Here is a 24,338-nt window from a genome sequence, read left to right on the forward strand (position 1 = left end):
CATTACCAAACAGATAATTAGAAAATATCTGAAAGATGAGCATAGGGGCTCTTATAGTGTAGTGGTAGTGTTCCTACTGTTGAGCTAGGAAGTCTAGGTTCAAGTCCTACCTATCACAGAGGTGTGTAAATAACATCTTTGAACAGGTTGCGTAGAAAATATTTGAAAGGTGTGCTTTCTTTCAGGAGCACTCAAATTATTAGCAATGTCTTATTTTATATCTGTCAGCCAGTTTCTGCTGGGAGAGGTCACTAATTGAAATGTTGCCAACCAAAATGTCATACAATCTCTTTAATGAGCTCTAGTAGATAAATTAATTGGCAATTAGACCTTTAGCAATCTTCTGACACTCATTCCAAACTTGCACTTCAACTCCTTTCACAACATGGCATTTAATATAATTGGAAAAGCCACACTGCTGTCACCAATGTATAATTTTAAATGCCTGTGCTGCCAGAATGGTGTGGCTGAGACGCCTTGGGAATATTTGTTGCCAGCAATCCCCTTTATTGGTACTCGTCTAAGTTACCCAGTGGGAAGAGTGTCCAAAGGTGTTTTCATCAGAATGTAAATTGTTTATTACATAGTATTTATTATCTACTTACATTACATCTAAGATATATTCTAATTCTTTACACATTACTGTTGGCTTCATTGATTTATTACTAAAACAACTTGAAACAAACACACCCTGCTTTTCGGTGCAAGGAACAGTCTTTTGTATCCAGCTGGGTGGAGATCATCTCATGCTAGCAGTTAATCCTTTCAGGTACTGAGCACCAACACAACAGCATATTGCACGAAATGTGGACAAGTCCAAGATCCATAACTTGTGCTCTTTGAGAATGTCTATTCACTTAGTGATGTCAGCAGATTCTTAGTGTGAAAAGGACATTAAAAAACTGCACTCACAATAATCTCATAGAAAAGAAATCACAGGTGACAGATATTCTAGATTTCCTCAGAGTGAAAATTGGTTTTAAACTACAAGTTCACACAGAAAAAGTTGGATCTAATGAACTGTACAACTTATTCAGCTTTGAAAGCCATTCTCGAGCTGAACAGCAAAACAGAGTGCTGTGCCAATTCTAACTGATGTCTCTTCACACTAACTCACTAAATTCCTTGATGTAATTTAAATGAATTACTCTCATAAGAGCTACAAAATCTCTAATTGGAATAGAAGGAATTATTTTGATAAATCAACGTCTAGTACACTTAGGCAGGATTGTGCCAATTATTGATTTTAAGGAAGATTACTCAGACTTGCATGTTGCATTAAATTTGTGTTCAGACTTGATTGCATTTCTATTCATTAGTTTATAGAGATATTCTAGTTTGCCACAAGTGTTCTTTAAATATAATCATACTGCAAACAAAAGGCTCTGGCAGTACTTTACAGGAAACCTGTTTCTCCCATTCTTGCTAAGGTGAAGCAAATAAAAAAAGGGCAAAACCTTGTTACAGTATCACTCTCATCAGTCTGCTGGAAGCCATTCTGATCTGCACTTCCGCTTGAAAGGAAGGCCCAAGTACCACATACCAATCAGGCAATGGCAAGGCTACCACTGGACCTTCACCTGGAATCAAGACCCTAGAAGCTCTGCTCAACAAGACCTGCTGGCCAATCAGGCTTACAGCTCTTGAACTCAGTGGTGTCATGGAAGAGACTGATGCTGCTGTTGGAAGACCATTTAAAGATAAAGATTAAAAGTCTGGTGTATCAAGGAGAAGGAGGTGGTTCCAAGTGTGCAACCCTTGTTCTATATCCAGTGTCATGTGAGCAATAATTGCCTTTGACTAATGAACCTGCAATAGCAACTCTCCCCTCTGCCTTGTCAAAATGAGAAATTGTCGGTATAATTTGACCTATCAGACATATCGCATGCGAACATGCCTACTTAGCATTGAATTAATCCAAGAGGGTGGTAGGTTGAGGCTGTAAATTGCCCAGTTAATGTCAGTGGGGTAGAAATGTTAACCATGGCCTTCCAACAGAATTATATTCTCTGTGGGAACTGGAAAGGTGGTGGGATTTGGACTCATCATCAAAATACCTGAATAAATTTCCTTCCTGCCTCCAAGTTTCCTGCTTCCAGGAGGTGTCTAGGTGATGTTATTGCATAAAAAAAACACTGTTCTAATTAAATAGGATAGAACGCCAAAATGTGCAGCACCTTCCAAATAAGAGCTGGGATTTTTGTTGACAGGCAAGCAATGGTGTAACTCTTTCACCCTTCAGATTGAAGAATCATTAATGAGTAGTATGGAATCTGAGCAGGCAAGCATGAGTTAGAACTCTGAATTTAAGGCTAAATGAGGTACCGAAAACAAAATAGAAGACAAGAAGCACGGGGTTAAGATATGTGATGGACCAGTGACACTGAAAATGCATAGTAAATGCTTTATTTAACATTTCCTATTTTATAAAACCTCCAAAATTATGAAAATGTTAGACATGATTGCCAGAGAGGCCTTTTAGCAACAATTTAGCTTCCCCTCACTGTTATTTAAATTTGAATGGACAAGTTTTTTTTCCAGACAAGTTTAGTTCCTATCTAAGGTAAATACAATCTCCTACCCGAATGTAGTGATAATAAGTGTGCAAACAAATTTGATTCGTGGTATCCCACTCGAAATCTCTGTTGTGATCTCAATAATACACCATCGTTATTAACAACTCAGAGGAATAGACAGCCACATACCTCAAGTTTCTAATGATATCAGTCATCAGCACTAAGTCAGTAGTGTGGATAGAACCATAGCATTTCATGGAGGTATTATTAGATGAAGTGGAGGAGAACACTGTGGCAATTGCTTTTCAATATAGGCATGTGAGATCATTTATTATCAGCCTAAATGGGACTGACCATTGTATTTTCTAAATGGCCAAAAGGTATAAACTGTGTTGTATGTGTTATGTTAAAATGTAGTCAAAAAATACCAGAAATAATCATAAATTAATGGAATCTTGTCTTTATACCTCTAAGGAAAAACTCTGAACGGGGTTTCAGTTCTGTCTGCCACAGCTTAGGAAGGAAATGTTGGCTTGATAGGAATGCAATGTACTTCACAAAAATAGTACTTGGATTTCTAAGAGTTAAATTATAAAGAAGAATTTTGCAAACTAGGATTGTACACCTTGGATAAGGAGATGATTTGATCAACATTTTCAAGATATTAAGAGGGACAAATATAAGCTATTTTCAGTGGCTCAGGATTCAAAGATATAGCAAAAGAAAACTCATCTATGCATTACAGGGTCATAGAAGTTTGCAATTGTACCACAAATGGATGTTTATGCTGGATCAATTATTTAATTTTAGACCTGTGATTCAGACATTTTTGAAATAAAAACACAGATGGTGAAAATACTGAACAGACTGATAGCATCTGTGGAGAGTATTCAATTCTGCTGCTGCCAGTCCCGTCAAGCCCTTCCTGAATTTTCTCGTTTTATTTCCAAAATCCATCATCCACCGTATTTTGCTTCCATATTGACAGATTGTTGCTACCCAAAGAGATTGAGGGACATAGCAAAGGCAGATAATGAATTGAGGTCATGAGTAAACACAATGTCATTGAATGCTGAAGCAAATACATGTTCCAAAGTATCCACTCCCATCTCCCTCGTTTAATATTTTGAACACTGCGAGAAAAAAAATAAACTTTTTTGAAATAAAAAGAATTTGTTATTTGATTCTAATTAGAAAAGGAGCAAGAAAAAAGGCTTTGAAAACTTACATGTCCTGATAAGATAATTTAATTAAAGTTGCATATATACTAATGAAGCCCACTTTAAAGAGAGAAGGGTTTTAGCTAAATTTGTGCAACATTTGACTTACATCTGAATGATCTTAGATTATTAAAGTAATGCATTTCCTTTAATAAACATTAACAATACTCAGTGTTTGTTTGTCCACGCTGTCTTTCAGTGAAAGAGAAGCATATTATAGTGGATTGACATACATCATGGCTGTGGGCTATGCAAAACACTGGGGCAATTGTGACATGGATGAATGGAATTACTTTGATTGTGATGGCATGAGAGGGTGGATAAGATGATAGAACTGCTTAAAATAGTTAAGTGCGACAATTATTTTACCTTGTTTACTTTGATGATAGATACTCAAGTCATAATAGACAGATTTCGAGGGATTAGAGTGTTTATTTCTCACATCAAATCCATCTTGTAAACCCATTTTAACTATTTTAGCTTTTCTTTTAGACTGCAAGCAAGCCACAAGGTTGAACTCTTGACAAAAGTTGCATTTATATTTCCAGACCTGTTCTTGCAAATAGAAAGCTTTAAGTAGCTTTCTCCAGAGTGAGAAGCTTTAATTCTGTTAAAATCTTTTCTGAAAAAAAAATGTAGAGGTTCTAATGCTGATTTCAATCCAAAACCAAATGACTGCAAAATCAATCATAGAGATTCAATATGTTGATGAAGTTTGTGTCTGTATTTACACAGAAACTGGGCTTCAGGACATTGTACCTTTAGCTTCAGAGGAGAAGTTGATAGCACCCAGAAAACTAAGATCCTTTCCAAACCAGCAACACAACAAAACACCTTTCCACGCTGATTAAGATTAATAGTGAGATCCTAGAAAGTGAGGACTATTTTCCATCATTCAGGACTTCCTCTTGGCAAAGGCAGGGATAGATGACAGAATTCATCATTGCTTTCACTATGCAAGTTCAGCTTTAAGCAAACTGAGAGAGAGTATTTCAGACCAATGTCTCAAACCTAATACTGAGGGGATGATTTAACAGGCAACAGTGATCTCCATGCTCCCACATGCTTCAGAAGCTTGAATGACCTACTGCAGGCACCATAAGCATTGCCTTCACAAGATCCTCTAAATCTGATGGCAAGAAAGGTGTTCTACAATCTCACCTTCTCACATTGGCCAATTGGCCCAGCATTAAGGGAGTATTCACACAAGGCCATCTCAGCTGGTTGGAATATGTCGTTCCAATGCCTGACACAGGATTCTCAAACCATTGCTCTCTTCAGAACATAGTTTTGTTTACGCATTTATGGGTATGACTGGCTGGGCCAGTATTGGTTGCCAATCCCTAGTTGCCCTTGAGATGGTGGTTGTGGCGAGTTGACACCTTGAACCATTGCAATTGATTTGGTGTAAGTAGACCAGCATACTGTTCCATGATCTTCAGCAAAAATATCACTTCCCACTTGGGCGCCCAAACCTGATTAAGTTACTTACAATGTGTAAACAGGCCCTTCAGCCCAACAAATCCACACCGACCCACCAAAGTGCAACCCACCCAAACCCATTCCCCTACACCTAACACTATGGGCAATTTAGGATGGCTAATTCACCTAATTTGCACATTTTTGGACTGTGGGAGGAAACCGGAGCACCCGGAGAAAACCCTCGCAGACACGGGGAGAATGTGCAAACTCCACACAGACACCTGAGGTGGGACCCGAACCTGGGTCTCTGGCGCTGTGAGGCAGCAGTGCTAACCACCGTGCCACCCCCTTGTCCTGGTCTTGCTACATTTAGACATGGACAGCTTTGGTTTTTGAGGAGTTTCAAATGATTGCACAATGAACCTCCCCACTTCTGACCTTTACGTTAGAAGGAAGCTTTTGATGAAGAAGTTGATGGTTGGGCCTTGGACATATGCTGAAGAACTCTTGCTGAAATATCCTGGAGCTGAGATGATTAACCTCCAACAACGATAGCCATCTTCTTTTGTGCCAGGTATGATTCCAACAATTGGGGATTTTTCCTTTTGATTCCCTTTTACTCTAGTTTTGCTAGAACTCCTTTGATGCTTCATGCAGTCACCTTGATATCACCTCACCCATGGAATTCAGTCATTTTTTTTTGTCCAGGCTTGAACCAAGGATAAAATTAGATCAGAAACTGAATGACACTAGTGGAGCATCAGCAAGTTGATTATTGTAAAGAAAATGTTGTTTGATAGCACTGTTGCTGAAATTTTACTGATTGAGAGTCAATGGATTTGATTTGTCTGGCTTTTTTGTGTATTGGACGTACCTGGGTGGTTTTCCACATTGTCGAATTGATGCCTCTGCTGTGACTGTACTGCAACAATTTAGCTCGAGGCACAGCAAATTCTGAAGCATATATCCTCAGTACTATTTGCAGAATGCTGTCAGGGTCTTGGTCACTTGCAGTGTCTAGTGTTCTGGCCTTGTTTTTTGCTGTCATGTGGAGTGAATTGAATTTGGTAAAAACAGGCATCTGCCATGCTGGAGACTTCTCGTGGAGGCTGAAAGGAATCATTCAACAACCAGAGATTCCAGGGTGATATCAGAAATGCATTGCTGACACCTGGAAAGCATCCCTGAGGTTGCCAAACATACCCTCCAATCATACATAAGATCTGTTTTTTGACTTATCAAAATAAAAATAACTTATTCTGGAAGACATCTAGCACATTGTGAGCACAAGAATGTGGAGAGTGATATCAAGGCATTGATGGAAATACTCAAATGCCAAACAGCTGCTTACCCAACCTTTTGTAATTTGTTACAACTTGTACTGTATGTAAATTACTGCACAGAAATATACAACATGAAGATACTTTCTGAGAATTGTGGTTGTTACTTGCAGCTGAAGGCCATTTGTCCCATCGTGTTCATACTGGCCCTCTGAAGACGCAATTCTGATACTCTTCCCTGCACTCTGCCACAAGGTTTCACTTTTCTCTTTTTCAGACATTTTGAATATTCTGTAATTGAAGACAAGTTTACAGAAATGGAAGAAAGCCTTCTGCTCTCCTGTCTGTGCCTACTGAAAATCAAACCATCAGTCTATTCTCAATTTCCAGCTCTTGGATCATATCCCTGAGGGCGAGATGACTCCAAGTGCATATCCAGCCGCCTTTTAAAAAGAGTTGAGGAATTCTACTGCCTTCTCAAATAGTGAGTAACAGACACATACCACTTGCCGTCAAATAAAACACTTTTTCATCACCCCTCTAATTTTAAATCACTCACTTTAAATCTATGTCTCCTAGTCACTGAGCCCTCTAGTAAAAAAATGTAAGTACTTCCCTGTACATTCTGTTCAGGCCCTCTCATAAATCTCCCCTGAGTCTCCTCTATCCCAAACAAGTTAAAAACAATGACTGCAGATGCTGGAAACCAGATTCTGGATTAGTGGTGCTGGAAAAGCACAGCAGTTCAGGCAGCATCCGAGGAGCAGTAAATCTTTCGTCAGAATAACAGTTTTACAGGTCTGGAAATATTCTCTGAAATCTCAAGTGAAATTACATATTCCATGTGTTGAGGTGGCCAGTCTAGGAAACAGTCTACAGCAGCTCATCATAACTTTTGAGGGCACCTAGGGTTGGGCTATAAATACTGTCCAGCCAATGAAACCTACAGCCTGTGAATGAAGAAGCGGAAAACTATACACTCTATAATTGTGGCCTAACTAGTATTTTCTGGAGCTCCTGCATAAATCCATACTCTTAGATTTTATATCTCAGCTAACAAAGGAAAATATTCCATATGCACCTTTTAAATCATCTTATCAACCTATTCAGTTACCTTTATGGAAGTGTTGACATGCATTCCAAGGCCACTCATGTCCTCGACACCTCTCAGTATTCATCCTTTGTTATATTCCTTTGCCTTGTTTGACCTCCTATGTGCATCACCTCACAACTCTGGGTTGATTTTTTTGTTGCCACTGAGCCAATATTTTATCCAGCTGCACCACTTTAATGGATTCCATGGACTTTTAAGTTTTGTTAAAGTTGTCTGCCACATAGGATATTATCAGCAGCCTTACAAAAATCCTTGTGCACGACATCAACTTCATTACTTTGGTGGCATGGTGGCTCAGTGGTTAGTACTGCTGCTCACAGCGCCAGTGACCCAGATTTGATTCACACCTCGGGCAGCCGTCTGTGTGGAGTTTGCACATTCTCCCATGGCTGAATCAGTTTCCTCTCTCAGTCCAAAAGATGTGCAGGTCAGGTGAATTGGCCATGCTAAATTACCCATAGTGTAGGTGCATTAGTCAGAGGGAAATGGGTATGGGTTGCTCTTCGCAGGTCAGTGTGGACTTTGTTGGGCTAAAGGGCCTGTTTCCACACTGTAGGGTATCAAATCTAATCAAAACCTTCATCAATCCTGCTTGTTAGCTCCTCAAAGAATTCAAATCCATTGGTCAGACACAAACTTGTCCTGAACAAATCCAAGCCAACTGTCATTGATTAGTTTCAATTCTACAGTTTATCCCACATCACAGACTGATTACAATAATTATTATCCACTACCGAGGTTACACTGGCCTGTACTTACTCAGTCCATCTAATGCTCCATTTTTAAGTAAAGGTGTAGTGGTTGCGGTCCTCCAATCCTCCAGAACCACATCCTACTGGATAAGGAATGGAAAATGATGGCTTCCTAATTTCCTTTAACAGTCCAGGGTAGATGTCTATAATACTGACGTATCACAGCGCCATGTTGCTATCTGTGACCACAGTTCATCTGCTTGGTTTGTGATGCATTTTGATTTAACTCATACTGCTGAGCACTGCCAAACATGTGTTTTTGAAATCCAACCTCAGTTTCTAATGCCATCCAAATTCATTTCCTAATTTTCTGCCTTCCATTTGTGATTTTTGTCTTCTCAATATTCGCTCTTTGGTTCTCATCACTCTGCCAAACTAGTTTAATGATGTGAAAGTACAGGTGTTGGACTGAAGTGGAGAAAGACAAAAATCATGCAATATCGGATTATTGTCCAACAGGTTCATTTGAAACTGCAAGCTTTTGGACTGTTGTTCCTTCCTCATAAATTAGTTTAAAATCACATGACACAGGGTTAAACCTTAAACAAAAATTGGAAAGAACTGCAGATGCTGGAAATCCAAAACAAAAGCAGAAATTCCTGGAAAAACTTAGCCTGTCTGGCAGCATCTGTGGAGAGAAATCAGAGTTAACATTTCAGGTCCAGTGATCCTTCTCCAGAACTTCATTGGGCCCAAAACATTAACTCTGAATGCTCTCCACAGATGCTGCCCAACGTTGTGAGTTTTTTTCAGTTTTAGTTGAAACCCTGCTCAGCAGCACTAACAAACCTTGTTAGAGAAATATTTGCCCTGGCTCTGCTGAGGTGCACCTATCTCAGAATTATTTCCAATGCCCAAGAAATCTAAACTCTTCACTCTTGCATTATTTCCCCAACTGTGCATTCATCTGTTCTCACCTTCTATTTCAATGCACATGAACACTTATCACTGAGAATACTGTCGAAATTGTTTTTATTTTAATCTTATACTATTGAATATCTTGCTTGTACTTTGTGAAAATAGGTTCAAAGTACATTTACCTAATGTTGTTCCTGGAAGATGGAGAATCTTACAGGTGAGCAGTTGTATGAGTTTCTATTACAGTAACAATATGATAGACATAATTTTCTTGGGTTCTAAGTTGCATTTACTTTGGTAAGATTTGAGGCAGAATCAGATGAGATGTTCAGTCAAGCCTATCTGGACATTAAGAATACCTCGATGCATCTTTCATGCTTTTGCTAAACAGTATGCTTCAGCTGATGCTGCAGTGAATTGCTAATTAAAGGTTTTTTTTTAAGGGGAATTATAACTTGTTAAAAAGCCTTAATGGCATATCTTGCCTCATTAATATTCATCTTCTTGTCTTACCAAATGTGTCAAACAATCTTGATGATGAGAAACATCGGAATTGAAGAAATCCATAAGAAATATTGTGACTTCAAATTACAGCTTTCAAGTTGAACACTGGGCATCAACATCTCAGAATACACTTGGAGGACACCCGGAGTACTAATGTTTGGAATAGGGCAGCTCCGCACTTTTGACGATGGTGTAGATGTAAGTGACACTGATGAATTCCGGGATATCCTGTGAATGTTGAATTGTTCTAGTTATATTGCATGGTAAGGTGAGGTGGAAATCAGACACTGTAGTTGTCACTAGGGCTCCAATGACAATTAATGTGATGAGTCTGGTGCATTACTATGAAAACATTTGCTCAGCCTCTTGGCGAGAATCACTCCACCAAATTTAACGTGACTTGGACTTAGCCAAAAAAATTAAGGTTTGGCCCACCATCTTATAAATTTAGAAGAAAATTTAGCTAAATATGTTTTTGCATCATAGGAAAAGAAAGAGATACTTGGTGCCACTGATTCCAATGGATTTATCATGAACCTAATGTTCTTCTATTGCAACAATAAAATTAATCTAAAGCTCTGATTTTGAAAGATAACCGCATGAATTAATGGACCTTTGAAATGACATGGCAGGAGTGTGTAGGAAAGTCAGATAGTACTTATCCACTCATTGAAGAAATCCATAGGAAATATTGTTCTTAATGGAACTAATAAACCAGTATGGTGCTTATTGCCCTCAAAAAGAGAGAATTTAACAATGAAATGCAGTGGACTTCATCACAAAGGTATCTGTTAAATACTCAAGACAATAGCCATCTATATTGAGCATATGTCTGTAACAACTACACCTAAGCCTAAGTTATTTCTGACTCAGTCAGACAGGTTTGGAGAGCTCAGTGTGCAATCTAAGGACTGCAACTCATTTTAACAAAATGCATTAAAAAGAAAGACACTTTTTTTATAGTCTGCCTGAAGCTCATTTATACTCATTATTTCACCTGGTCATTCTTCTATCTGGACCAACGTAAGTGAAGCTGAATCCATGAGTATAGCTCAATTACACATTCCAGATCATTAAACAGATTAATTTAAATGACTTTTGATCGTATTTCATTAGTTGACAACTTATTGTTGCCAATATTACTGTTGAAGTGATAACAGAACTCATAAATAAATTTGACTATGCAGCAATAAAGCTGCTTAATATGCTGAAACTTAACTTTATACAATATAAAAACCTAATATTTGCATTTAGATTACAGCAAAAAGTTGCTGTTTCGAACCTTGTGAGATTGAATGACTACTTGAGTTGCCTCAACTGTTCGTGTGACATTTTTATTTTGGTCAGCTTTATACCACTCTCAGTTGGCCAGCTGTCAGTTTTATCATTCTTCTGAGCAATCACATTAAGTTCTAGTCAACCTGAACCTTTCTCATTAAATGTCATAAAAATGTTGCTGGAGTAAGTATCTTCATACTGACTACAGCTCTCTGGGCTTTTGGAATCCTAATGATATACACCAAGAATTTATCTTTATTTCCTGTAATTTTTCAAAGAGCCATGGTTGTGTTTTTAGGGGCGGCAGGGTGGCACAGTGGTTAGCACTGCTGCCTCACAGCGCCACAGACCCGGGTTCAATTCCCGCCTCGGGCGACTGACTGTGTGGAGTTTGCACATTCTCCCCGTGTCTGCATGGGTTTCCTCCGGGTGCTCCAGTTTCCTCCCACAATCCAAAGATGTGCAGGTTAGGTGAATTGGCCGTGCTAAATTGCCCGTAGTGTTAGGTAAGGGGTAAATGTAGGGGTATGGGTGGGTTACGCTCGGCAGGTCGGTGTGGACATGTTGGACCGAAGGGCCTGTTTCCACACTGTAAAGTAATCTAATCTAATCTACATATTTCACCTATTTTCATATTATTGGGCCTTCTGGTTCTGGACTTTGTTCTAATACTTTTTTATGTTTCATATTGTATTGTTCTGGAAAAAAAAGCTTTATATTTGAGTTTGGGACATGATGTTCATGTGTTATGCAGCTTTTAACCAAGTGCAATCACAAATACTAATTTAGGTGAGGGTAATTTCTATATAACTGATCATCATTGTCAATTGCAACTATTTCTCATGTTAAACAGATGTATGCAAATAGATACAAATGACAAGAAATTCTTAAAAGGCACATATTTAATATGCTGAAATTCAATGCTGGCTGCTTTCTGTAGGTTTGTTTTCTCTCCTGTTATATTAGAATTATGTGTGACTTATGTACTGAGCAATGAACTGGAAATAAAAAGAAAGCAAAATAATTTTAGAGTTACTAAGCTTTGATATTACCAAAAGTTGAGTGAATTCTTATACCACCCTTTTCATATATATTCAGCATTATATAATTCTGCATCCTTTTGTAATACAAAAGCTGACTGAGTTCATTCATAATTTCTGAAGCTGTCAGTAATGCAACTATTTTTAAAGTTTATTACATTGTACATTACAAATTTTAAAGGTTAAAAAGCCACGATCCCATGAGCTACTCAAAAAATGAGAGGGCAGTTTGGGTTCTGGCAAGAAAAAGAGCTTTCCTGGTGCTGTTTCCCATCAACCATGGGGATGAGAAGTCGTAATTATTTTGATCCATTTGCTTATGCAAATACCACCATGCCTTTTTGTTCAGAACAGGGTTGAAGAGGCAGAAATTTGCCACCAGCAGATAAACATCAGATGGGCATTGTTCTGTTAGCATCTAGGTAAATCGCAAGAAGTAAGTGTGAAAATCCAAGATAGGGGAGATGGTGAGCTTCTATCTGCTGGGCCTCTTGCCCAGTTTATGGCTTTCCAAACCTCACCTGTTCTTATCAATTTCATGTCTGTTTAAGCAAAATTCCAGCTCCCACTATATTCATTTCACTAAGATCATTAAACAATTTGCAAAACAAGTGGACATGTCACTTGAAATAACTCCACAGAGGCAGGTATCCTGTCACATGTCACCCTTTATTTACACATGGAGAGTCCTTCACACTGATCCAGCTCCCTCAGAGCCAGCTCTAAGTAAACAGAGCCTCTGACATTCCTGTATCTGTCTGTCAGCCAGGGGTCCCAGATTGGACCAGATTAACAGCCCCAATCAGGGAACTCATATTCTGAGCTCCAATTGGCTGACCTTGTGCTGTGATGATATAACATTACCAACAACATCGACAGAAGAAGTGTTGTGTTTTCAAGTTGATTGTTAGCAGAGTTGAATGAAGTTAGGTATGAGAAATGGTTGGATGGAAGTCACAGTGGGGTGATAGGCAGAAAGGAAGAGAGAAAAGAAGAAAGGTCTAGAAGAAGATGAAAGCCAGGATTGCTTAAAGAATAAAAAGAGATGATGGTGAAAGTCAAAAAGTGAGTGATAATAGAACAAAGAAACAAATGGTCCATAGAAGGTAAAAATAATTACAGTAGAACCCTATATCATCTCCTGCTGTCTGAAAATGAGAGTGCACATTGCAGACATCCATGTTAAAGCTGCAAAGTCTTGAACTGTCTACTCAAAAGGGAACCTGCATTTCCACCAGCTTGCATTATTCTTCATTAAACCAGTGCAGAAGGTCAAGAGTGGAGACAACTCAGGAGTGGAGTCAATGATGAGACATATTGTGGCATTAACTGAAAGCGCAAGGTCACACTAGAGAACTGATCGGAGTTTTTCAGCAATATGATCAGCTAGTAGTGAGGATTCAGTGGGATGCAAAGTAGGATCTCAATGGGAAACCAACTCAAGGGTAGTTCATCCTGATAGTTTCATAACTATACAGCCTCTTCTTATTAACAGTTAATAGTTGCAGAAAAACAATAAACTACATCTTGTTTACTCTACCAGACTCTTCATTTTAGACCAATGTGGCCACTCTTGCATGCACCACACCATGTAAATCTCAAAAGAACCCACAACCCTATATGGTAGCACACACATCATGCTGATATGATGGAGAAAATAATCCCCTTCAAAATACTGAAAGGGGATTAGAAGATGCATTGGTATTTGAATTCACTTTAGGCTATAAATCAACAGATTTGTTTTAAACTAAATATGTTTAGCTGTTACTAACTTATAATGTCAGCTATGTGAAACTTATATAGTCACCCAAAATAAAAGAAATGCACTTTCTAGCTGAAAAAGTGTACACTTCAGTTAATGTTCTTCGTCTGTAATGTTCTTCATGCATATTAGTGTTATTTTTAACAGATAATTGAAGCTTCACATCACTTTCCTTTATCCAGCAAGCCATCTAATATATTGTATCATACAAATATTTCTATTTTAGTATTAGCAATGTATTTTAAAATAAAGTCATGTAGCTTGGTTTTCCCAACAATACCGAAAAGGAAATTAGGTATGAAATGCAGTTTACTGACACACTGGCATTGCTATACTTCATCTTTGCTTAATTTGCCCATTGCTCCTGTCAGATGCCTGGATTTTCAGAGTCCCATTTTCCCTTGCTGAAGTATACTGTCATTGCAAGATTCATGGAGACTTATTGGGAGCAGCTCGGTTATGTGTACAGAAATTTGCAAACAATGACCTCTCCCCATATGATAAATGAAGTACAACCTTTTACATTTGTCTATGCTTTTATACCTCTGCTTTTGAAAAAAAAGCAAACAAATGTGCAGTTGGAATGCAATTTGGATTTAGCAAAAAAGAGCAAGGGAAAATGGAGCCCCAAAATCAATCTTTTTACATGAAAAAGTATAGTACTGACTTCAGTGTCCTAATTAGACAAAAGGTTTGTTCATGCTTTCAATGGCATTTAACTGTGTTCAGTTTGATAAATGTCATCGGTGGTGACTTAAAAAAGGACTAGTTATCCAAGACCTTGGTTGTAACCTTTGCAGGATCAGAATTCATTTTACACAGTTTCCTAATTTGGAGAAATGTATTTTAAACTTTAATGCTTTCCAGTACCATTTTTGCTCAGCTGTTACTTCCAACTTCCACTTGATATTATTAGTTAGGTAACAACAGGCTTCTTTGTATTTGAGGCAAAGTCTGTATGAACTTTAGTTTGAAAGAAAAACACCTCAGTTCACATAGAGGTTTTTTGATAAATGGAAGTCAATGAGGTCAAGGGTTAATAATGCAAAATTAGTGTGACTCCTGAATTTATAATCTGTAATGCGTTTATGTAACATGTTAAATTGGCTACCTAAGTTCTGATGAGATTACTTACAGTATGGAAACAGGCCCTTCGGCCTAACAAGTTCTCACCAACCCTCTGAAAAGCAACCCACCCAGACCCATTCCTCTACACCTAACACTACAGGCAATTTAGCATGGCCAATTCACCTAACTTGCACACTTTTGGACTGTGGGAGGAAACCAGAGCACCTGGAGGAAACCCACACAGACATGGGGAGAACTCCACAGAGACAGTTGCCTGAGGCAGGAATTGAACTCAGGTCTCTGGTGCTGTGAGGCAGCAGGGCTAACCATTGTGCCACCATGCTGCCCATTCTTTCAAGGAATCTTTCAAATCTATAAAAATCCAATGAATAAAAAAGCAATGAATCTGACTCTTGTGTTTTTTTGGCGAAGTGACAATGTTTGAGTGAATAAGTGCAATGACTGTGAGCGTACAGCCTGGAGATGCAGTCTGGTTCACACCATGAGCTAACTGTGTGTTGCTGAGTGCAGTGTTTTTGCAACAACATGGCAGTGAGAGTTGCCAGTGCAGGATTGGAGTGCAAAGGTCTCTCCTCTAAGTGGTTTGCAAATGTTCCACGAGTGTTTGAGGTTGGAACGTATCAGATACTAATGTCTGTGGATGTGGATGCTTGTGGCTGGTGCCCATTGAGCATGTCCAGCATAGAGGTGGTTTGGAGAAAACAGCAAGTTGAGCCCACTTTGTTTTCCGTACTGAGTTTTCCCAACAGCTTGTTTAGGTGTCAAGTTTGGTAAGATCACAACCTGTGACAAAATGGGCTGTGAATACAACATCTAACAAGTAACAATTATCATTCCATAACTCACTGCTACCTAGTGAGTAACACACCACTTGTGAAGACCATACAAGGTTTAATGTGGCAACTTAGCTGTTGAGATGGGTCTGGCTGAACACCTCACCCAATTGTGCCTGCACATCTCATTCATCACGTTGCACAGAGCCTGGTAAGATTGTACCCTTTAAGTTATACCTTCTGCCTAATTTTTCTCCAGTGCTTTCTGTTCACCCATTTAACTCCAAGTCAGGTATGTCACAAAAGGGTGTGCTAGGTAGACATGAATAATAAAGCACTAAATAAAGTCTCCATCTTTATTAAAATGTACTCTTTACTTGACAACACTGGTCTGTGACTTCAAATGTAAAAGTGCTGCTGCAACAACAGCTCAGGAATCAGTAGTCCCGAGTTTTGCTGATTTTTCTACTCTATAATGAGAAATCTGTCCACAGAACATCATGTTAAGTTACAAATAATTGACATTACTGAGCTCCCATGAGGTGCCATCAGGTGCTGAGTCTAAGATAAGCTACAGTTCTGCCAGGGAGCAGGCTGGGGAAAACGGTATTAGTATTCATTTGTCCTTTGAGTAGTACCTCTTTTGCAGGTGGTGTTCAAGAAAAAAAGGCCAAGGAAGACCTACACTTAATTCCTGAATCACTTCTTTCATCAAAAAACAATTCAGCTGCCTCTTAAATGTGCTGACACTGCCTGCATCCACTCTGTTCTTTCACAATCTATTCCACACTTTTTTTTTACAATTGTCTGAAGTCATTAAATCTGAACTGGTTACCCTGTGCTCTTGAGCTGCAATCAATGTCCTTGAGTCATTTTGGGCAACACAATCTGAAAATGAGAGTTACTTTCAAAGATTATCTCTCCCCTTTGTGGATTTTAATCAACTGTGGTTTTTGCAAAGCCACATTCTTAACTGCAATTTATTTTGTTATAAAATGAAGTAAAACAAAAAATAAGTGGAAATGGAGTTTTATACTTCATTTCTGCTGTCATAGAATTGTACATACAGAAGATGTCAATCCGTGGGGAAAAAGAAACTACTCTAAATCTACACTAGTCCCACTTTCTAGCACTTAGCCTTGAGTGCTATGACATTTCAAATGTTCATCTAAGTACTGTCTATAGATTGTGAGCTTTACTACCTCAGCTACCTTCCTAGGCAATGTATTCCAATTTCCTCCCAGCTTCTTGGTGAATTTATTTCCCTCAATTTCCTTGTAAACCCTGTGCCTTTTACCTTAAAACTATGCCACCTTGTTATTGACCCTTCAGCTGCTTTATATCCACTCAAACATTCTCCCCGTGTCTGCATGCGTTTCCTCCAGGTGCTCCGGTTTCCTCCCACAGTCCAAAGATGTGCAGGTTAGGTGAATTGGCCATGCTAAATTGCTCATAGTGTTAGGTGTAGGGGAATGGATCTGGTTGGTTGCTCTTCAGAGGGTCAGTGTGAACTTGTTGGGCCAAAGGGCCTGTTTCCACACTGTAGGGAATCTAATCTAATCTATGTAGGGTGATAGGAGAAGAAAATAGTTTGATTGTGTGTAAGAGCACGTCTGCATATATTAAAAAAAGAAAAATGATGCACATACTCATGACTCAATATACTTGCTTATAGTTTCTGAGTCATCTCACAGATGGCTCAGGTTTCATTTGGTTGAAGGCAGTAGGATTTATGCATCAAGTCTGGCTATTATTTTCAAGTGGCTGGCTATTATTTACACATGTTCATGTAAGGTAACTAATTCTCAAATCGAGCCACTCAGGTTCTCGAGCTTGTCTGCCTTATTTCACTGGTGCCATGGTTTCTTCAGCATCCATCTGATTCCCTGCCTTCCTCATCTGAGGCTTCATTTCTACTTCTTTAAGTCTTCACCCTGTCATTGAGTGAGGCTGCACAGAGAACAATTATTGTGAAGAAATCACAAGGGTGGCGAGTGGTATGGTGCTCCTCCTGAAAGGCCCAGGCAATGAAAACACAATTTCAGAAGCCCAGTTGTCCCATTAAAGTTACCCCTAACATAAGCAAGTGCTGCACTGAAGCTCTGTTGACCATCAGACTGAGCGTTTCACCCTGGAATCATTAGCTGTGTTTTCTGTTTTGTCACTCAGGAGCCACCCCTGGAGATTGAGGAGGGGATGCAAACATTCAAGGAACTTGGGAGTAGTGCAGAATGTAAGTGCTATGATAGTAACCTAATTGGTGGGTTCACAACTGCAGGAATTGTTGTCTATGGTCACATATGAGCTGGAGATTGAGGGTGAAACTGCTTCACATGCTGGCTGATGCCAGGGTGCTCAGAGTACTTCATGAGAGTTGTCAATGGCCCCTCAGACGTCAGGGAACCCCATAATGATTGCAAAAGCCATGGTTGTCTGTTTCCATGGTGAACTGCAAAATCCTGAAGTGCTTTCCTGATAAGTGCATTGGTATCCTCACATGCAATTTTGTTTGCTCATTGGAAGATGCCACATAAGTACCCCATTAAGCTTTGAAATGAACTGATGTGAAATAATGTATGCAACACTAATCTTCAGCTCTCCCAGGACTTCCTTCCAAGCTTGGCTGCAGATCTGCTTGAAGAAGGTGGCTGATGTAGGAGATGGTTTCTCTAGTCATCTAGAGGTAGCTACAACACCTTCAGTATCCCCTTTCTATTTAGACTGTTCAATGAGCTGAAGACCCTAGCTCCCCTTTTTATGTGTTGATTGTTCATCTGCAGCTACAGCCCCCCGAACTTCATGTTGTTGATTCTGCTTTCACTGGTTTGCTCTCCTTTTCTTCTCTACCTTTTACTTTTTCTGTGTTATCAATGTAAGACAACTGCTGTGTCCAGTGATTCCAACATCTGGCATGGAATTAGTGATCTCTGAAGAAAGAGTGGGAATGAGATGCATGTTTTGAATCTGGCATCTTGCACAAGGGAAAGAGAGAGCCACACAATTTGCAACTATTGTCAATGGCAACTTTAGACTATTATCAGTTAGTTCCTGCCTTCCTCCTGTCACCTGCAGATAGAAAGGTGCAAACTCCATAACTTATGACAAATTCTTCCCTTTTCTGAAGCTGCTGTGTGCAAAATATTTGGGTTCTTTGGCTTAACATTGTGCTACAAATTCTTGTCCCTTGTTTACCCATACAATATAGCACTTAGGAGAAGGATCAGGCGGTCTGACAGTTGCATTGTGATATTGTTAAATTTCACTTGCAGGGCCCTATGATTGGCACTTCGTAGCTGATTATGCAATAAGCTCCCCCCACTCCACACCTTGCTTTCTTTATCTCTCTTCACTGTCACCCCATCATTTTGCTTTTCTCCTGATCACATGACTGGGTTAAGGTGGAAGGGAAGACATGGCAGTGCAGAAACAATGATAAGTAAGAAATACAGTGATTCGCATCCATACTCTCAGCCACCAACTCAGATAATGATACTGTGTATACTTTATAGAACATTTTACAGATAAGATTTGATCACTGATGAGGCACTGGAGATGTGTGGTATCTGCATCCAAGTTCCATTATCTAGGTACAACACTGTGGATGGTGGATATTTATATAAGAACAGTAAATGTTGGGTGTACTCAGATTTCTGTAGGTGCTACAATATCATTTGCAGCATTTTCTGTCCTTCTTTCTATTGCATAGGATACAGATGAGGTTTGATGGGACAGGGCACAAGAAAATTTATTGAATTTTTTCAGGAGGTAAATTGCAGGATAGTTAAAGGGGAACCTGTAGATGTAATATATTTTGATTTCCAGAAGACATTAAATAATGTTGGATATGTTAGACTATTTAGAAAGATGGAGAAAGTGAGGATTGCGAATGCTGGAGATCAGAGTAGAGAGTGTGGTACTGGAAAAGCACAACAGGTCAGGTAGCTTCCTATCACCATTTATAAGTCTGAGTGGATATAAAGTAGCTGAAGGGTCAATAACAAGGTGGCATAGTTATAAGGTAAAAGGCAAGAGAGTTGATGTTTCGGGCATAAGGGTTTATACCTGATACTCTGTAAGGTGTCTCATTGGTGTAAGGGTACAGGAAGAGTTGTGACAAGTGGGTCATTTTCAGGATGGCGACCTGTAATTATTGGAGTGTCAGGAGTAATGCTGGGGCCACAAATATTTTCAATGTATATTAATTACTTGGATGAGGTATAAAGAATATTTAATGTTGAGGTTGACCAATTTTTAATTAGTAAGTGAATCAAGGATTTTGGGAGAAAGTCAGGAAGGTTATGTTGAGGATTGTCAGATCAGCCCTGATCTCATTAAATGCTGCAGCAGACTCAACAGGCTGAATGGCCTACTCCTGCTCTTGCATCTTATTGTTTATTGGTCTAAGACTGAGGTTATGCACAATAAAGAAAAATATACTGGGAGGTCTGTTGGAAAGCATTTCTATAATGAAAATAGTGTGGAAAAGGAAGCCATTAATATTACACACAGAGAGGCCATCTATTGTCCTTGCTCTGGCATCAAAGGAGCCTGATGCATGACTGGTCATGGATCTAATGTTTATGTGCACTGACAATCTACTCTTCGCCTACTCTGAAGTTGGTGATGTGACTGCAGCAGCTGACAGATTTCAAGGTAAATATTCTTATCCATGGACTTTTGACAATTTCTCCCCGAATTCCCTGAATGGACAAGTCCCTCTGCAGAGATGCATTCTCCCCTCTTCCACCACTTCTCCCTTAGCTAGTCCTGCTCCATGTCACCTCCTGTGTATTGTCCCTAAGCGGCTGTAATCTAAGAGGGATGCATACTATAGCAGCCATGTTTAGAAGAGACCTGTTTGTGCAGAGTCACTGAAGTAGGAATACAGTGTTTAGCTCCTACCATATTATTCTCTGTAGAACTCAACACCTTCAAAGAAGAGGTTGGCACAGTGGCTCAGTGGCTAGCACAGCTGCTTCACAGTGCCAGGGATCTGGGTTCGATTCCCTGCTCGGATAACTGAGTGTGTGGATTTTGCACATTCACCCCGTGTCTGTGTGGGTTTCCTTCCACAGTTCAAAAGATGTGCAAGTCAGGTGAATTGGCCATGCTGTATTGCCCATAGTATTAAGTGCGTTAGTCACATGAGTCAGGGGTAAATGTGAGGAGATGGATCTGGGTGGGTTACTCTTCGGAGGGTTGATGTGGACTTGTTGGGCCGAAGGGCCTGTTTCTATACTGTGGGGAATCTAATCTAAAAAAAGTCTTGAAGCTACTAAACCAGTCTACTATCGTAGCTGCATCCAATAGGCATCAATAAATTATGAAACTGTAAGTTGTTGATTCCTGTAAAAAATGTTGGAAATTATTTCTTGTTGCATGTTTAGCCTTATGTGCTTAATAGAGGGTGTTTGCTGAACACCCAAAATACCAACACCAGTGTCGAATCAGTGTTTACATTCTATTTGATCCTATAATCTGTATTCCTGATGAAGGGCTTATGCCTGAAACATTGATTCTCCTGCTCCTTGGATGCTGCCTGACATGCTGTGCTTTTCCAGTGCCACACTTTTTTGATTCTGTTCTGCATGTTGTTGGTAGACACACATGGAAGATGCCAACGCATTCACCAAAATATTGTTCAGTGAGGCTATGAACTCATTTTTAAGGCAACCAGAGACATCCTTCAAAAATGTATTATACTTATGGACTTTGCTTGGTTTGAAATGGTCCAAAAATTGCCATTGCGTTCTTAGCTTGGTTGGAGTATCACTGCAATGGGGTGATCATCAGTTTCAAATTGGTCGTCCTACTTTCCCAAGGAGGACGTGAAACATTTCCAGGTCCATTAACCTATTCACTATTGCATCATAAGTCAAATACTGCTCCATGTAATAATTCCCTCGACGGTCAGATGTAATATTAATATTAAAAGCAAGTTGGCCTTTAATATTTAAAGCACAAAAATAATTCAACACATTTTTAAATTGTAAAGATGCGATCTTAAAGTGTACATATTTCATATAACTCACTAAATTAAATTGTTTTCCTGTCGTGTTATCTTCTGATGTAACACAATGTTCGGTTTTCTTTGATAATTGCTTCTGTGAAGTTTTGTGGGATTATTTATTGTCCAAAAGTTCTTTATAAGTATTTTTGCTCTTCTTGTAGATTATTGTGCAAGTGGTTGGATGTCAGCAGAGAATGATGTTAGCATGTGGTATGAAAAAAACAAAGTAGGAAGCAATTGTGCCTGGAGCGAGAGAGAGAGATACAACTTGCTCTTATAATTTTCTGCTTGAAATGTGCAGTGGAAATTAAGGACTTGTTTACAGTAATTTGGGAGGAACTGAAAGAATACTTCAGGAGACCATGAGTAGCTCGTGTGATGAAGAGCTGTTCTCACTCTGGCTGGTCTTGTGAGGTAATTGGACTTCTTTTTGAAATGTGTCCACAGAGGCTGGTATTCCGTCACCATTTATTTACACGTCTTTGATACTGACCCATCTCCCTCAGAGCCAGCTGTTCTTATCTATCAGCCAAGGCTCCCTGATTGGAACAGATTAACAGCCAATCAAGGAACGCCTACTCTATGAGGGTCACCTGTTGATCTTGTTACAGTCACTACATTCATCTCCCTCTGAGTCTATGGACATAGGCTGGTTCTTTTCTCTTGTAGCTCCTCCCAGGACATTTTAGCACTGAGTTAGGTTCCTCCAACTATGCCTCAGATACGGGTGGCATGTAGCACACAGCAGCTTGCCTCTTGTGCCCGCAGCATCTCAGAAGAAATTCATTCTCTTCTTCAGATGGCACCATGTTCATTTCTGAATCTGAGGTATCTTCAATGCTTGATGGAGAGGGAGAACCCACGCATTCTGACAGCCTTTCTGACTGTTCTGAGGAATGAGGCATGTTGACTGTGTCTCTTACACATACAGAGCATTCCTAAGGTTCCCACACCAAACTTTGTCACCTAAAGTAAACTCTCTCTCACTTATCGAGAGTGTAGTGTTGGAAAAGCACAGCGGGTCAGGCAGCATCCGAGGAGCTGGAGAATTGACATTTTGGGCATAAGGCCTTCATCAGGAATGAGGTTGTGTGCCAAGGGGGCTGAGAAATAAATGCGGTGGGGCTAGGGGCAAGGTAGCTGAGAATGCAATAGGTAGATGAAGGTGAGGGAGAAGATTATAAGTTGGAGAGGAGGGTGGAATGGATAGATGGACAAGTCAGGAGGGTGGTGCTGAGTTGAATGCTTGGGACTGGGATAATGTGGTGGCAGGGAAATGAGGAAACTGTTGAAATCCTTATTTATCCCGTGTGGTTGCAGGGTGCCAAGGTGAAATATGAGGCGTTCTTCGGTGGTTAAGGCTTGGCGATGGAGGGTGCCCAAGACCTGCATGTCCTTGACGGAGTGGTAGGGGGAGTTGAAGTGTTCAGCCACGGGCCGGTGGGGCTAGTTAGTGCGGATGTCCCAGAGATGGTCTCTGAAATGATCCGCAAGTAGACGTCCTGTCTCCCTGATGTAGCGGAAACTACAAGTGAGTGCAACGGATACAGTAGATGACATTTACTCCTGACCCGTCCACTGCACAGAATGAAGCAATGCCGACCGTACCACCTCCGCGATCACCGGGAGAATGACCACCTCCCCTACCGCCGCAGGATCCCCAGCCCCCGCCAGATTCACCGCCTCCGGCACAGACACGACACCTACTCTGCATGTCACTTCCCCACTGCAGTTGCCGCCACTGCAGCCACTTCTACCCCTAAAGGCAGCATTCACCTGGACACTGATGAGTCCACGCTGATGTCACTTCCACCCCATGGATACCGCTGAAGGCCTCACTTCTGACCCTTTTGTGAGCGTCAGTTCTGTTGATGATGTCACACCTGACCCTATAACTACACCCATTCAAGTGAATGTCTCCACCCCCACCCCCAGCTCCAGCCACACTCTAGGTCTTAGCTCCCAGCCCTGCAGTGTGTTTACTATTCCCCCAGAACCCCTTTCAATGAGGATGAATGTTTAGTCCTCAGCAAAGGCCTCACTTTCATCCCTCTATGCTCCCAGATTAATGAGTTCAACACACGTCGCAACCTTGAACATTTCTTCTACCGCCCCCGTCTCCAGGCCCCCCTTTTTTTAATCAAGATTCCCACCCACCCACTGAGGACCCCTTCTCTTCCCTCCAACATACCCCATCCACCTGGACAATCTGTGCCAGCCTGTTACCCTCTCTTGACTGCTTTATTTCTAACTGCTGCCCTGACATCAACTGCCTCAACCTGTCCACTCCCCTCACCCACTCCAACCTCCCACCCTCACAACGCACAATCCTCCACTCCATCCGCTCCAACCCCAACCTCGCCATTAAACCTGCAGATGGGGGCAGGGAGCACAGAAGCAGTTTGGCGCACTGACCTCTACACCACTGAAGCCAGGCGCCAACTCACAGATATCTCCTCCTACCGCCCCCTCGACCATGACCTCACCTCCCATCACCAAACCATCATCTCCCAGACCATCCACAACATCATCACCTCTTGGGATCTCCCTTCCACAGCCTCCAAGCTTATTGTCTATGAATCCCACACCACCTGATTCTACCTCCTACCAAAGATTCACAAACCTGACTTCCTGGTCATCCTATTGTCTCAGCCTGTTCATGTCCCACTGAACTTATTTCTGCATACTTTGACACTGTCCTGTCCCCCTTAGTCCAGGAA

This window comes from Chiloscyllium punctatum, chromosome 44 (genome assembly GCF_047496795.1).
Source record: "Chiloscyllium punctatum isolate Juve2018m chromosome 44, sChiPun1.3, whole genome shotgun sequence".
In the NCBI taxonomy this organism is placed as follows: Eukaryota; Metazoa; Chordata; class Chondrichthyes; order Orectolobiformes; family Hemiscylliidae; genus Chiloscyllium; species Chiloscyllium punctatum.